At 44.5% G+C, this 17589-nt stretch overlaps 1 protein-coding gene across 1 annotated transcript in view; it reads right to left on the bottom strand.

Annotated features, from left to right (window-relative positions):
• shank3a (SH3 and multiple ankyrin repeat domains 3a) overlaps positions 1 to 17589 on the bottom strand; it is a 1542118-nt gene that overhangs the window by 855112 nt on the left and 669417 nt on the right. The gene's annotated exons all lie outside the window — the stretch shown is intronic.

Here is a 17589-nt window from a genome sequence, read left to right as displayed (position 1 = left end):
CGTGATGGAGTGTTGGGTATACCTACAGTTAGTGATGGAGTGTTGGGTATACCTACAGTTAGTGATGGAGTGTTGGGTATACCTACAGTTAGTGATGGAGTGTTGGGTATACCTACAGCGAGTGATGGAGTGTTGGGTATACCTACAGTTAGTGATGGAGTGTTGGGTATACCTACAGTTAGTGATGGAGTGTTGGGTACATGTACAGTTAGTGATGGAGTGTTGGGTCTACCTACAGCTAGTGATGGAGTGTTGGGTATAACTACAGCTCGTGATGTAGTGTTGGGTTTACCTCCAGCTAGTGATGGAGTGTTGGGTATACCTACAGCTAGTGATGGTGTGTTGGGTATACCTACAGTTAGTGATGGAGTGTTGGGTATACCTACAGCTAGTGATGGAGTGTTGGGTATACCTACAGCTAGTGATGGAGTGTTGAGTATACCTACAGTTAGTGATGGAGTATTGGGGTATACCTACAGTTAGTGATGGAGTGTTGGGTATACCTACAGCTAGTGATGGAGTGTTGGGTATACCTGCAGCTAGTGATGGAGAGTTGGGTATACCTACAGTTAGTGATGGAGTGTTGGGTATACCTACAGCTAGTGATGGAGTGTTGGGTATACCTACAGTTAGTGATGGAGTGTTGGGTATACCTACAGTTAGTGATGGAGTGTTGGCTATACCTACAGTTAGTGATGGAGTGTTGGGTATAACTACAGTTAGTGATGGAGTGTTGGGTATCACTACAGTTAGTGATGGAGTGTTGGGTATACCTACAGTTAGTGATGGAGTATTGGGTATAGCTACAGTTAGTGATGGAGTGTTGGGTATACCTACAGTTAGTGATGGTGTGTTGGGTGTACCTACAGTTAGTGATGGAGTGTTGGGTATACCTACAGTTAGTGATGGAGTGTTGGGTATACCTAAAGCTAGTGATGGAGTGTTGGGTATACCTACAGTTAGTGATGGAGTGTTGGGTACATGTACAGTTAGTGATGGAGTGTTGGGTCTACCGATAGCTAGTGATGGAGTGTTGGGTATAACTACAGCTCGTGATGTAGTGTTGGGTATACCTCCAGCTAGTGATGGAGTGTTGGGTATACCTACAGCTAGTGATGGAGTGTTGGGTATACCTACAGTTAGTGATGGAGTGTTGGGTATACCTGCAGCTAGTGATGGAGTGTTGGGTATACCTACAGCTAGTGATGGAGTGTTGGATATACCTACAGTTAGTGATGGAGTATTGGGGTATACCTTCAGTTAGTGATGGAGTGTTGGGTATACCTACAGCTGGTGATGGAGTGTTGGGTATACCTACAGCTAGTGATGGAGAGCTGGGTATACATACAGTTAGTGATGGAGTGTTGGGTATACCTACAGTTAGTGATGGAGTGTTGGGTATACCTACAGTTAGTGATGGAGTGTTGGGTATACCTACAGTTAGTGATGGAGTGTTGGGTGTACCTACAGTTAGTGATGGAGTGTTGGGTATACCTACAGTTAGTGATGGAGTGTTGGGTATACCTAAAGCTAGTGATGGAGTGTTGGGTATACCTACAGTTAGTGATGGAGTGTTGGGTATACCTACAGTTAGTGATGGAGTGTTGGGTATACCTACAGTTAGTGATGGAGTGTTGGGTATACCTGCAGTTAGTGTTGGAGTGTTGGGTATACCTACAGCTAGTGATGGAGTGTTGGGTATACCTACAGTTAGTGATGGAGTGTTGGGTATACCTACAGTTAGTGATGGAGCGTTGGGTATACCTACAGCTAGTGATGGAGTGTTGGGTATACCTACAGTTGGTGATGGAGTGTTGGGTATACCTACAGCTAGTGATGGAGTGTTGGGTATACCTACAGTTAGTGATGGTGTGTTGGGTATACCTACAGCTAGTGATGGAGTGTTGGGTATACTTACAGCTAGTGATCGAGTGTTGGGTATACCTACAGTTAGTGATGGAGTGTTGTGTATACCTGCAGCTAGTGATGGAGTGTTGGGTATACCTACAGTTAGTGATGGAGTGTTGGGTATACCTACAGTTAGTGATGGAGTGTTGGGTATAACTACAGTTAGTGATGGAGTGTTGGGTATACCTACAGTTAGTGATGGAGTGTTGGGTATACCTACAGTTAGTGATGGAGTGTTGGGTATACCGACAGATAGTGATGGAGTGTTGGGTATACCTACAGTTAGTGATGGAGTGTTGGGTATATCTACAGTTAGTGATGGAGTGTTGGGTATACCTACAGCTAGTGATGGAGTGTTGGGTATACCTGCAGTTACTGATGGAGTGTTGCGTATACCTACAGTTAGTGATGGAGTGTTGGGTATACCTGCAGTTAGTGATGGAGTGTTGGGTATACCTACAGTTAGTGATGGAGTGTTGGGTATACCTACAGCTAGTGATGGAGTGTTGGGTATACCTACAGCTAGTGATGGAGTGTTGGGTATACGTACAGTTAGTGATGGAGTGTTGGGTCTACCTGCAGCTAGTGATGGAGTGTTGGGTATACCTACAGTTAGTGATGGAGTGTTGGGTATAACTACAGCTAGTGATGGAGTGTTGGGTATACCTACAGCTAGTGATGGAGTGTTGGGTATACCTACAGCTAGTGATGGAGTGTTGGGTATACCTACAGTTAGTGATGGAGTGTTGGTTATATCTACAGCTAGTGATGGAGTGTTGGGTATACCTACAGCTAATGATGGAGTGTTGGGTATACCTACAGTTAGTGATGGAGTGTTGTGTATACCTACAGCTAGTGATGGAGTGTTGGGTATACCTACAGTTAGTGATGGAGTGTTGGGTATACCTACAGTTAATGATGGAGTGTTGGGTATACCTGCAGTTAGTGATGGAGTGTTGGGTATAACTACAGTTAGTGATGGAGTGTTGGATATACCTACAGCTAGGGATGGAGTGTTGGGTATACCTACAGTTAGTGATGGAGTGTTGTGTATTCCTACAGCTAGTGATGGAGTGTTGGGTATACCTACAGTTTGTGTTGGAGTGTTGGGTATACCTACAGTTAGTGATGGAGTGTTGGGTATACCTACAGTTAGTGATGGAGTGTTGGGTATACCTACAGTTAGCGATGGAGCATTGGGTATACCTACAGTTAGTGATGGAGTGTTGGGTATACCTACAGTTAGTGATGGAGTGTTGGGTATACCTACAGCTAGTGATGGAGTGTTGGGTATACCTACAGCTAGTGATGGAGTGTTGGGTATACCTACAGTTCGTGATGGAGTGTTGGGTATAACTGCAGTTAGTGATGGAGTGTTGGGTATACCTACAGTTAGTGATGGAGTGTTGGGTATACCTACAGTTAGTGATGGAGTGTTGGGTATACCTACAGTTCGTGATGGAGTGTTGGGTATACCTACAGCTAGTGATGGAGTGTTGGGTATACCTACAGTTAGTGATGGAGTGTTGGGTATACCTACAGTTAGTGATGGAGTGTTGGGTATACCTACAGCTAGTGATGGAGTGTTGGGTATACCTACAGCTAGTGATGGAGTGTTGGGTATACCTACAGTTAGTGATGGAGTGTTGGGTATACCTACATTTAGTGATGGAGTGTTGGGTATACCTGCAGTTAGTGATGGAGTGTTCGGTATACGTACAGTTAGTGATGGAGTGTTGGGTCTACCTACAGCTAGTGATGGAGTGTTGGGTATACCTACAGTTAGTGATGGAGTGTTCGGTATAACTACAGCTAGTGATGGAGTGTTGGGTATACCTACAGCTAGTGATGGAGTGTTGGGTATACCTACAGCTAGTGATGGAGTGTTGGGTATACCTACAGTTAGTGATGGAGTGTTGGTTATACCTACAGCTAGCGATGGAGTGTTGGGTATGCCTACAGCTAATGATGGAGTGTTGGGTATACCTACAGTTAGTGATGGAGTGTTGGGTATACCTACATTTAATGATGGAGTGCTGGGTATACCTACAGTTAGTGATGGAGTGTTGGGTATAACTACAGTTGGTGATGGTTAGTGATGGAGTGTTGGGCATACCTACAGTTAGTGATGGAGTGTTGGGTATACGTACAGTTAGTGATGGAGTGTTGGGTATACCTACAGCTAGTGATGGAGTGTTGGGTATACCTACAGTTAGTGATGGAGTGTTGGGTATACCTACAGTTAGTGATGGAGTGTTGGGTATACGTACAGTTAGTGATGGAGTGTTGGGTATACCTACAGTTAGTGATGGAATGTTGGGTATACCTACAGTTAGTGATGGAGTGTTGGGTATACCTACAGTTAGTGATGGAGTGTTGGGTATACCTACAGTTAGTGATGGAGTGTTGGGTATACCTACAGTTAGTGATGGAGTGTTGGGTATACCTACAGTTAGTGATGGAGTGTTGGGTATACCTACAGTTAGTGATGGAGTGTTGGGTATACCTACAGTTAGTGATGGAGTGTTGGGTATACCTACAGTTAGTGATGGAGTGTTGGGTATACCTACAGTTAGTGATGGAGTGATGGTTTGACCTACAGTTAGTGATGCAGTGTTGGGTATACCTACAGTTAGTGATGGAGTGTTGCGTATACCTACAGTTACTGATGGAGAGTTGCGTATACCTACAGTTAGTGATGGAGTGTTGGGTATACCTACAGGTAGTGATGGAGTGTTGGGTATATCTACAGCTAGTGATGGAGTGTTGGCTATACGTACAGTTAGTGATGGACTGTTCGGTATACCTACAGCTAGTGATGGAGTGTTGGGTATACCTACAGTTAGTGATGGAGTGTTGGGTATACCTACTGTTAGTGATGGAGTGTTGGGTATGCCTACAGTTAGTGATGGAGTGTTGGGTATACCTACAGTTAGTGATGGAGTGTTGGGTATACCTACAGTTAGTGATGGAGTGTTGGGTATACCTACAGTTAGTGATGGAGTGTTGGGTATACGTACAGTTAGTGATGGAGTGTTTGGTCTACCTACAGCTAGTGATGGAGTGTTGGGTATACCTACAGTTAGTGATGGAGTGTTGGGTATAACTACAGCTAGTGATGGAGTGTTGGGTATACCTACAGCTAGTGATGGAGTGTTGGGTATACCTACAGCTAGTGATGGAGTGTTGGGTATACCTACAGTTAGTGATGGAGTGTTGGGTATACCTACAGCTAGTGATGGAGTGTTGGGTATACCTACAGCTAGTGATGGAGTGTTGGGTATACCTACAGTTAGTGATGGAGTGTTGGGTATACCTACAGCTAGTGATGGAGTGTTGGGTATACCTACAGTTAGTGATGGAGTGTTGGGTATACGTACAGTTAGTGATGGAGTGTTGGGTATAACTACAGTTAGTGATGGAGTGTTGGGTATAACTACAGTTAGTGATGGAGTGTTGGGTATACCTACAGTTAGTGATGGAGTGTTGGGTATACCTGCAGTTAGTGATGGAGTGTTGGGTATACCTACAGTTAGTGATGGAGTGTTGGGTATACCTACAGTTAGTGATGTTGTGTTGGGTATACCTACAGCTAGTGATGGAGTGTTGGGTATACGTACAGTTAGTGATGGAGTGTTGCGTATAGCTACAGTTAGTGATGGAGTGTTGGGTATATGTACAGTTAGTGATGGACTGTTGGGTCTACCTACAGCTAATGATGGAGTGTTGGGTATAACTACAGCTAGTGATGGAGTGTTGGGTATACCTACAGCTAGTGATGGAGTGTTGGGTATACCTACAGCTAGTGATGGAGTGTTGGGTATACCTACAGTTAGTGATGGAGTGTTGGGTATACCTACAGCTAGTGATGGAGTGTTGGGTATACCTACAGTTAGTGATGGAGTGTTGGGTATACCTACAGTTAGTGATGGAGTGTTGGGTATACCTACAGCTAGTGATGGAGTGTTGGGTATACCTACAGCTAGTGATGGAGTGTTGGGTATACCTACAGTTAGTGATGGAGTGTTGGGTATAACTACAGTTAGTGACGGAGTGTTGGGTATAACTACAGTTAGTGATGGAGTGTTGGGTATACCTACAGTTAGTGATGGAGTATTGGGTATACCTACAGTTAGTGATGGAGTGTTGGGTATACCTACAGTTAGTGATGGAGTGTTGGGTATACCTACAGTAAGCGATGGAGTGTTGGGTATACCTACAGTTCGTGATGGAGTGTTGGGTATACCTAAAGCTAGTGATGGAGTGTTGGGTATACCTACAGTTAGTGATGGAGTGTTGGGTATACCTACAGTTAGTGATGGAGTGTTGGGTATACCTACAGTTAGTGATGGAGTGTTGGGTATACCTACAGTTAGTGATGGAGTGTTGGGTATACCTACAGTTAGTGATGGAGTGTTGGGTATACCTACAGTTAGTGATGGAGTGTTGGGTATACCTACAGTTAGTGATGGAGTGTTGGGTATACCTACAGCTAGTGATGGAGTGTTGGGTATACCTACAGTTAGTGATGGAGTGTTGGGTATACCTGCAGCTAGTGATGGAGTGTTGGGTATACCTGCAGCTAGTGATGGAGTGTTGGGTATACCTACAGCTAGTGATGGAGTGTTGGGTATACCTACTGTTAGTGATGGAGTGTTGGGTATACCTACAGTTAGTGATGGAGTGTTGTGTATACCTGCAGCTAGTGATGGAGTGTTGGGTATACCTACAGTTAGTGATGGAGTGTTGGGTATACCTACAGTTAATGATGGAGTGCTGGGTATACCTACAGTTACTGATGGAGTGTTGGGTATAACTACAGTTAGTGATGGAGTGATGGTTTGACCTACAGTTAGTGATGCAGTGTTGGGTATACCTACAGTTAGTGATGGAGTGTTGGGTATACCTACAGTTACTGATGGAGTGTTGCGTATACCTACAGTTAGTGATGGAGTGTTGGGTATACCTACAGGTAGTGCTGGAGTGTTGGGTATATCTACAGCTAGTGATGGAGTGTTGGCTATACGTACAGTTAGTGATGGACTGTTCGGTATACCGACAGCTAGTGATGGAGTGTTGGGTATACGTACAGTTAGTGATGGAGTGTTGGGTCTATCTGCAGCTAGTGATGGAGTGTTGGGTATACCTACAGCTAGTGATGGAGTGTTGGGTATACCTACAGCTAGTGATGGAGTGTTGGGTATACCTACAGTTAGTGATGGAGTGTTGGTTATACCTACAGCTAGTGATGGAGTGTTGGGTATACCTACAGCTAATGATGGAGTGTTGGGTATACCTACAGTTAGTGATGGAGTGTTGTGTATACCTACAGCTAGTGATGGAGTGTTGGGTATACCTACAGTTAGTGATGGAGTGTTGGGTATACCTACAGTTAATGATGGAGTGTTGGGTATACCTGCAGTTAGTGATGGAGTGTTGGGTATAACTACAGTTAGTGATGGAGTGTTGGATATACCTACAGCTAGGGATGGAGTGTTGGGTATACCTACAGTTAGTGATGGAGTGTTGTGTATTCCTACAGCTAGTGATGGAGTGTTGGGTATACCTACAGTTAGTGTTGGAGTGTTGGGTATACCTACAGTTAGTGATGGAGTGTTGGGTATACCTACAGTTAGTGATGGAGTGTTGGGTATACCTACAGTTAGCGATGGAGCATTGGGTATACCTACAGTTAGTGATGGAGTGTTGGATATACCTACAGTTAGTGATGGAGTGTTGGGTATACCTACAGCTAGTGATGGAGTGTTGGGTATACCTACAGCTAGTGATGGAGTGTTGGGTATACCTACAGTTCGTGATGGAGTGTTGGGTATAACTGCAGTTAGTGATGGAGTGTTGGGTATACCTACAGTTAGTGATGGAGTGTTGGGTATACCTACAGTTAGTGATGGAGTGTTGGGTATACCTACAGCTAGTGATGGAGTGTTGGGTATACCTACAGTTAGTGATGGAGTGTTGGGTATACGTACAGTTAGTGATGGAGTGTTGGGTACACCTACAGCTAGTGATAGAGTGTTGGGTATACCTACAGTTAGTGATGGAGTGTTGGGAATAACTACAGCTATGGTGGAGTGTTGGGTATACCTACAGCTAGTGATGGAGTGTTGGGTATACCTACAGCTAGTGATGGAGTGTTGGGTATACCTACAGTTAGTGATGGAGTGTTGGGTATACCTACAGCTAGTGATGGAGTGTTGGGTATACCTACAGCTAGTGATCGAGTGTTGGGTATACCTACAGTTAGTGATGGAGTGTTGTGTATACCTACAGCTAGTGATGGAGTGTTGGGTATACCTACAGTTAGTGATGGAGTGTTGGGTATACCTACAGTTAGTGATGGAGTGTTGGGTATAACTACAGTTAGTGATGGAGTGTTGGGTATACCTACAGTTAGTGATGGAGTGTTGGGTATACCTACAGTTCGTGATGGAGTGTTGGGTATACCTACAGCTAGTGATGGAGTGTTGGGTATACCTACAGTTAGTGATGGAGTGTTGGGTATACCTACAGTTAGTGATGGAGTGTTGGGTATACCTACAGCTAGTGATGGAGTGTTGGGTATACCTACAGCTAGTGATGGAGTGTTGGGTATACCTACAGTTAGTAATGGAGTGTTGGGTATACCTACATTTAGTGATGGAGTGTTGGGTATACCTGCAGTTAGTGATGGAGTGTTCGGTATACGTACAGTTAGTGATGGAATGTTGGGTCTACCTACAGCTAGTGATGGAGTGTTGGGTATACCTACAGTTAGTGATGGAGTGTTCGGTATAACTACAGCTAGTGATGGAGTGTTGGGTATACCTACAGCTAGTGATGGAGTGTTGGGTATACCTACAGCTAGTGATGGAGTGTTGGGTATACCTACAGTTAGTGATGGAGTGTTGGTTATACCTACAGCTAGCGATGGAGTGTTGGGTATGCCTACAGCTAATGATGGAGTGTTGGGTATACCTACAGTTAGTGATGGAGTGTTGGGTATACCTACATTTAATGATGGAGTGCTGGGTATACCTACAGTTAGTGATGGAGTGTTGGGTATAACTACAGTTAGTGATGGAGTGTTGGGTATAACTACAGTTGGTGATGGTTAGTGATGGAGTGTTGGGCATACCTACAGTTAGTGATGGAGTGTTGGGTATACGTACAGTTAGTGATGGAGTGTTGGGTATACCTACAGTTAGTGATGGAGTGTTGGGTATACCTACAGTTAGTGATGGAGTGTTGGGTATACGTACAGTTAGTGATGGAGTGTTGGGTATACCTACAGTTAGTGATGGAATGTTGGGTATACCTACAGTTAGTGATGGAGTGTTGGGTATACCTACAGTTAGTGATGGAGTGTTGGGTATACCTACAGTTAGTGATGGAGTGTTGGGTATACCTACAGTTAGTGATGGAGTGTTGGGTATACCTACAGTTAGTGATGGAGTGTTGGGTATACCTACAGTTAGTGATGGAGTGTTGGGTATACCTACAGTTAGTGATGGAGTGTTGGGTATACCTACAGTTAGTGATGGAGTGTTGGGTATACCTACAGTTAGTGATGGAGTGATGGTTTGACCTACAGTTAGTGATGCAGTGTTGGGTATACCTACAGTTAGTGATGGAGTGTTGGGTATACCTACAGTTACTGATGGAGTGTTGCGTATAACTACAGTTAGTGATGGAGTGTTGGGTATACCTACAGGTAGTGATGGAGTGTTGGGTATATCTACAGCTAGTGATGGAGTGTTGGCTATACGTACAGTTAGTGATGGACTGTTCGGTATACCTACAGCTAGTGATGGAGTGTTGGGTATACCTACAGTTAGTGATGGAGTGTTGGGTATACCTACTGTTAGTGATGGAGTGTTGGGTATGCCTACAGTTAGTGATGGAGTGTTGGGTATACCTACAGTTAGTGATGGAGTGTTGGGTATACCTATAGTTAGTGATGGAGTGTTGGGTATACCTACAGTTAGTGATGGAGTGTTGGGTATACGTACAGTTAGTGATGGAGTGTTTGGTCTACCTACAGCTAGTGATGGAGTGTTGGGTATACCTACAGTTAGTGATGGAGTGTTGGGTATAACTACAGCTAGTGATGGAGTGTTGGGTATACCTACAGCTAGTGATGGAGTGTTGGGTATACCTACAGCTCGTGATGGAGTGTTGGGTATACCTACAGTTAGTGATGGAGTGTTGGGTATACCTACAGCTAGTGATGGAGTGTTGGGTATACCTACAGCTAGTGATGGAGTGTTGGGTATACCTACAGTTAGTGATGGAGTGTTGGGTATACCTACAGCTAGTGATGGAGTGTTGGGTATACCTACAGTTAGTGATGGAGTGTTGGGTATACGTACAGTTAGTGATGGAGTGTTGGGTATAACTACAGTTAGTGATGGAGTGTTGGGTATAACTACAGTTAGTGATGGAGTGTTGGGTATACCTACAGTTAGTGATGGAGTGTTGGGTATACCTGCAGTTAGTGATGGAGTGTTGGGTATACCTACAGTTAGTGATGGAGTGTTGGGTATACCTACAGTTAGTGATGTTGTGTTGGGTATACCTACAGCTAGTGATGGAGTGTTGGGTATACGTACAGTTAGTGATGGAGTGTTGCGTATAGCTACAGTTAGTGATGGAGTGTTGGGTATATGTACAGTTAGTGATGGACTGTTGGGTCTACCTACAGCTAGTGATGGAGTGTTGGGTATAACTACAGCTAGTGATGGAGTGTTGGGTATACCTACAGCTAGTGATGGAGTGTTGGGTATACCTACAGCTAGTGATGGAGTGTTGGGTATACCTACAGTTAGTGATGGAGTGTTGGGTATACCTACAGCTAGTGATGGAGTGTTGGGTATACCTACAGCTAGTGATGGAGTGTTGGGTATACCTACAGTTAGTGATGGAGTGTTGGGTATACCTACAGTTAGTGATGGAGTGTTGGGTATACCTACAGCTAGTGATGGAGTGTTGGGTATACCTACAGCTAGTGATGGAGTGTTGGGTATACCTACAGTTAGTGATGGAGTGTTGGGTATAACTACAGTTAGTGACGGAGTGTTGGGTATAACTACAGTTAGTGATGGAGTGTTGGGTATACCTACAGTTAGTGATGGAGTATTGGGTATACCTACAGTTAGTGATGGAGTGTTGGGTATACCTACAGTTAGTGATGGAGTGTTGGGTATACCTACAGTTAGCGATGGAGTGTTGGGTATACCTACAGTTCGTGATGGAGTGTTGGGTATACCTAAAGCTAGTGATGGAGTGTTGGGTATACCTACAGTTAGTGATGGAGTGTTGGGTATACCTACAGTTAGTGATGGAGTGTTGGGTATACCTACAGTTAGTGATGGAGTGTTGGGTATACCTACAGTTAGTGATGGAGTGTTGGGTATACCTACAGTTAGTGATGGAGTGTTGGGTATACCTACAGTTAGTGATGGAGTGTTGGGTATACCTACAGTTAGTGATGGAGTGTTGGGTATACCTACAGCTAGTGATGGAGTGTTGGGTATACCTACAGTTAGTGATGGAGTGTTGGGTATACCTGCAGCTAGTGATGGAGTGTTGGGTATACCTGCAGCTAGTGATGGAGTGTTGGGTATACCTACAGCTAGTGATGGAGTGTTGGGTATACCTACTGTTAGTGATGGAGTGTTGGGTATACCTACAGTTAGTGATGGAGTGTTGTGTATACCTGCAGCTAGTGATGGAGTGTTGGGTATACCTACAGTTAGTGATGGAGTGTTGGGTATACCTACAGTTAATGATGGAGTGCTGGGTATACCTACAGTTACTGATGGAGTGTTGGGTATAACTACAGTTAGTGATGGAGTGTTGGGTATAACTACAGTTAGTGATGGTTAGTGATGGAGTGTTGGGCATACCTACAGTTAGTGATGGAGTGTTGGGTATACGTACAGTTAGTGATGGAGTGTTGGGTATTCCTACAGCTAGTGATGGAGTGTTGGGTATACCTACAGTTAGTGATGGAGTGTTGGGTATACCTACAGTTAGTGATGGAGTGTTGGGTATACGTACAGTTAGTGATGGAGTGTTGGGTATACCTACAGTTAGTGATGGAATGTTGGGTATACCTACAGTTAGTGATGGAGTGTTGGGTGTACCTACAGTTAGTGATGTTGTGTTGGGTATACCTACAGCTAGTGATGGAGTGTTGGGTATACGTACAGTTAGTGATGGAGTGTTGCGTATAGCTACAGTTAGTGATGGAGTGTTGGGTATATGTACAGTTAGTGATGGACTGTTGGGTCTACCTACAGCTAGTGATGGAGTGTTGGGTATAACTACAGCTAGTGATGGAGTGTTGGGTATACCTACAGCTAGTGATGGAGTGTTGGGTATACCTACAGCTAGTGATGGAGTGTTGGGTATACCTACAGTTAGTGATGGAGTGTTGGGTATACCTACAGCTAGTGATGGAGTGTTGGGTATACCTACAGCTAGTGATGGAGTGTTGGGTATACCTACAGTTAGTGATGGAGTGTTGGGTATACCTACAGTTAGTGATGGAGTGTTGGGTATACCTACAGCTAGTGATGGAGTGTTGGGTATACCTACAGCTAGTGATGGAGTGTTGGGTATACCTACAGTTAGTGATGGAGTGTTGGGTATAACTACAGTTAGTGACGGAGTGTTGGGTATAACTACAGTTAGTGATGGAGTGTTGGGTATACCTACAGTTAGTGATGGAGTATTGGGTATACCTACAGTTAGTGATGGAGTGTTGGGTATACCTACAGTTAGTGATGGAGTGTTGGGTATACCTACAGTTAGCGATGGAGTGTTGGGTATACCTACAGTTCGTGATGGAGTGTTGGGTATACCTAAAGCTAGTGATGGAGTGTTGGGTATACCTACAGTTAGTGATGGAGTGTTGGGTATACCTACAGTTAGTGATGGAGTGTTGGGTATACCTACAGTTAGTGATGGAGTGTTGGGTATACCTACAGTTAGTGATGGAGTGTTGGGTATACCTACAGTTAGTGATGGAGTGTTGGGTATACCTACAGTTAGTGATGGAGTGTTGGGTATACCTACAGTTAGTGATGGAGTGTTGGGTATACCTACAGCTAGTGATGGAGTGTTGGGTATACCTACAGTTAGTGATGGAGTGTTGGGTATACCTGCAGCTAGTGATGGAGTGTTGGGTATACCTGCAGCTAGTGATGGAGTGTTGGGTATACCTACAGCTAGTGATGGAGTGTTGGGTATACCTACTGTTAGTGATGGAGTGTTGGGTATACCTACAGTTAGTGATGGAGTGTTGTGTATACCTGCAGCTAGTGATGGAGTGTTGGGTATACCTACAGTTAGTGATGGAGTGTTGGGTATACCTACAGTTAATGATGGAGTGCTGGGTATACCTACAGTTACTGATGGAGTGTTGGGTATAACTACAGTTAGTGATGGAGTGTTGGGTATAACTACAGTTAGTGATGGTTAGTGATGGAGTGTTGGGCATACCTACAGTTAGTGATGGAGTGTTGGGTATACGTACAGTTAGTGATGGAGTGTTGGGTATTCCTACAGCTAGTGATGGAGTGTTGGGTATACCTACAGTTAGTGATGGAGTGTTGGGTATACCTACAGTTAGTGATGGAGTGTTGGGTATACGTACAGTTAGTGATGGAGTGTTGGGTATACCTACAGTTAGTGATGGAATGTTGGGTATACCTACAGTTAGTGATGGAGTGTTGGGTGTACCTACAGTTAGTGATGGAGTGTTGGGTATACCTACAGTTAGTGATGGAGTGTTGGGTATACCTGCAGTTAGTGATGGAGTGTTGGGTATACCTACAGTTAGTGATGGAGTGTTGGGTATACCTACAGTTAGTGATGGAGTGTTGGGTATACCTACAGTTAGTGATGGAGTGTTGGGTATACCTACAGTTAGTGATGGAGTGTTGGGTATACCTACAGTTAGTGATGGAGTGATGGTTTGACCTACAGTTAGTGATGCAGTGTTGGGTATACCTACAGTTAGTGATGGAGTGTTGGGTATACCTACAGTTACTGATGGAGTGTTGCGTATACCTACAGTTAGTGATGGAGTGTTGGGTATACCTACAGGTAGTGCTGGAGTGTTGGGTATATCTACAGCTAGTGATGGAGTGTTGGCTATACGTACAGTTAGTGATGGACTGTTCGGTATACCTACAGCTAGTGATGGAGTGTTGGGTATACCTACAGTTAGTGATGGAGTGTTGGGTTTTCCTACTGTTAGTGCTGGAGTGTTGGGTATACCTACAGTTAGTGATGGAGTGTTGGGTATACCTACAGTTAGTGATGGAGTGTTGGGTATACCTACAGTTAGTGATGGAGTGTTGGGTATTCCTACAGTTGGTGATGGAGTGTTGGGTATACGTACAGTTAGTGATGGAGTGTTTGGTCTACCTACAGCTAGTGATGGAGTGTTGGGTATACCTACAGTTAGTGATGGAGTGTTGGGTATAACTACAGCTAGTGATGGAGTGTTGGGTATACCTACAGCTAGTGATGGAGTGTTGGGTATACCTACAGCTAGTGATGGAGTGTTGGGTATACCTACAGTTAGTGATGGAGTGTTGGGTATACCTACAGCTAGTGATGGAGTGTTGGGTATACCTACAGCTAGTGATGGAGTGTTGGGTATACCTACAGTTAGTGATGGAGTGTTGGGTATACCTACAGCTAGTGATGGAGTGTTGGGTATACCTACAGTTAGTGATGGAGTGTTGGGTATACCTACAGTTAGTGATGGAGTGTTGGGTATACCTACAGCTAGTGATGGAGTGTTGGTTATACCTACAGTTAGTGATGGAGTGTTGGGTATATGTACCGTTAGTGATTAAGTGTTGGGTCTACCTACAGCTAGTGATGGAGTGTTGGGTATACCTACAGTTCGTGATGGAGTGTTGGGTATACCTACAGTTAGTGATGGAGTGTTGGGTATACCTACAGTTAGTGATGGAGTGTTGGGTATACCTACAGCTAGTGATGGAGTGTTGGGTATACCTACAGTTAGTGATGGAGTGTTGGGTATATGTACAGTTAGTGATGGAGTGTTGGGTATACCTACAGCTAGTGATGGAGTGTTGGGTATACCTACAGTTAGTGATGGAGTGCTGGGAATAACTACAGCTATGGTGGACTGTTGGGTATACCTACAGCTAGTGATGGAGTGTTGGGTATACCTACAGCTAGTGATGGAGTGTTGGGTATACCTACAGTTAGTGATGGAGTGTTGGGTATACCTACAGTTAGTGATGGAGTGTTGGGTATACCTGCAGTTCGTGATGGAGTGTTGGGTATACCTACAGTTAGTGATGGAGTGTTGGGTATACCTACAGCTAGTGATGGAGTGTTGGGTATACCTACAGTTTGTGATGGAGTGTTGGGTATACGTACAGTTAGTGATGGAGTGTTGGGTCTACCTACAGCTAGTGATGGAGTGTTGGGTATACCTACAGTTAGTGATGGAGTGTTGGGTATAACTACAGCTGGTGGTGGAGTGTTGGGTATACCTGCAGTTAGTGATGGAGTGTTGGGTATTCCTACAGTTAGTGATGGAGTGTTGGGTACAACTACAGTTAGTGATGGAGTGTTGGGTATACCTACAGTTAGTGATGGAGTGTTGGGTATACCTACAGCTAGTGATGGAGTGTTGGTTTTACCTATCGTTAGTGATGGAGTGTTGGGTATACCTTCAGTTAGTGATGGAGTGTTGGGTTTCCCTTCAGCTGGTGATGGAGTGTTGGGTATACCTACAGTTAGTGATGGAGTGTTGGCTATACTTACAGTTAGTGATGGAGTGTTGGGTATACCTACAGTTAGTGATGGAGTGTTGGGTATACCTACAGTTAGTGATGGAGTGTTGGGTATACCTACAGTTAGTGATGGAGTGTTGGGTATACCTACAGCTAGTGATGGAGTGTTGGGTATACCTACAGCTGGTGATGGAGTGTTGGGTATACCTACAGTTAGTGATGGAGTGTTGGGTATACCTACAGTTAGTGATGGAGTCTTGGGTATACCTACAGTTAGTGATGGAGTGTTGGGTATACCTACAGTTAGTGATGGAGTGTTGGGGACTTTTACAGCGCACATAAGGGCCGGCCCTCGTCACACAATATTTTCAGTGTAACTACATGGCATACACCTTGATTCAAGGCTGCTTTTTGTTTGTCAGCTGTTTTGAAACCATTGGTTAACTTTTGGGACTCTTTTATGTTTCTGTATATACAGGTAGACTATCCTTTATCCGAAAACCTCGGGACCAGCCGTGTTTCGGTTTTAGGAAAATTTCGGATTTCGGAAGGTGCGCGAAAACACTTCGGTTTTCAGAGGTAATTCGCTTTTCCGGAGTGCGGATAAAGGATACACTATCCCTTATCCGAAAGGGTGGGATAAATAACGACGGGGTCGGGGGGGGTCGGGTTCGGCCCGGGGGTCGGGGGTGGGGGTCGGCGGGGGTCGTGGTCGTGCGCATTTCGGTTTTCAGAAGTCATGCTTTGCTCCACTTTCAGCTTTCAGAGGTTTTCTGGTTTCGGATGTGCGGATAAAGGCTGGTACACTTACGCTGAGCGATTTCGGTTTTCAGAAGTGCGGAAAAATGCTACACTATCCCTTATCCGGCTAGGCCTGTAAGTCGTGCGCCACTCTGGTCATGTCGTGCGCACGACTTACGCTGACCGAAAAAACCTTCGGTTTTTAGAGGGTTTTGGTTTTCGGAAGTCCGGATAAAGGGTAGTCTACCTGTAGTTGCAGTGACTGACGGAGTTTGGTGCAGAGGCTTTCTATGGAAGGCTATTGGTCAGGGTGAATAGTTATGATGGATAAATATTGTAAAGCTTTGCAGGATTTCCTTTGCGATCAGGTAGTATTTCTATAGAACTTTCCCTTTGCAGATTAAATGGGTGGGTAGAGTCCATGATAGGGTAGAACATATACAAGTTGCGGAAGGAGATTAAATGGCTGGGTAGAGTCCACTATAGAGTAGAGTGTACATGGGCAGTGGAAGGAGATTAAATGTGTGGGTAGAGTCCATGATTCGGTAGAGTGTACATGGGTTGTGGAAGGAGCAGCATACTATTTTGTTCTTGGACAAGACCCTGGTCAGGCCTCACATGGTGGGTGATATTGAGGCTTTGAAATAGGTGCAGAGGAGGATCACTAGATTAATTTCCAGTTTGAAGCATCCTAGTTATTAAGATAGGCGTAAGGAGCTGGGACTCTACACTTTGGAGAAGTGTAGACTTAGGGCTAATTTGATCAAGCTTTATAAGATGATATAGGGAATAGATTGTGTTCGAGTAGACAGTTTGTTCCAACTAACAAGGTTAGAGAGGAGCAGCGGTCACAATTTTAAATTGTATAAGGCCAGATCTAGGTTAGATGACAGAATGTGATTCTTTTCCCAGAGAATAGTAGACCGCTGGAACCGGTTGCCGGCTCATGTGGTGGATGTCAATTCACTGAATTCCTTCAAGCAAGAGATGGACATTTTTCTGGCTGGGGCAGAGTTGACCTCATATAAAAGGTAGGTGCTGCAGGGAATTCAAGGCCAGAGTGATCTCACGGACTAGTTTCAATTGCCTGAGGGGGTTGGAGAGGAATTTCCCAAATAGGCCTGGATTTTTAACTGTTTTTTCATCTCTCCAA

This window comes from Somniosus microcephalus, chromosome 17 (genome assembly GCF_052327205.1).
Source record: "Somniosus microcephalus isolate GS21.2 chromosome 17, FLI_Smic_1.0, whole genome shotgun sequence".
Lineage (NCBI taxonomy): Eukaryota > Metazoa > Chordata > Chondrichthyes > Squaliformes > Somniosidae > Somniosus > Somniosus microcephalus.
Note: the sequence above shows the minus strand (reverse complement) of the source record. Positions and strands in the feature narration are given on the sequence as shown.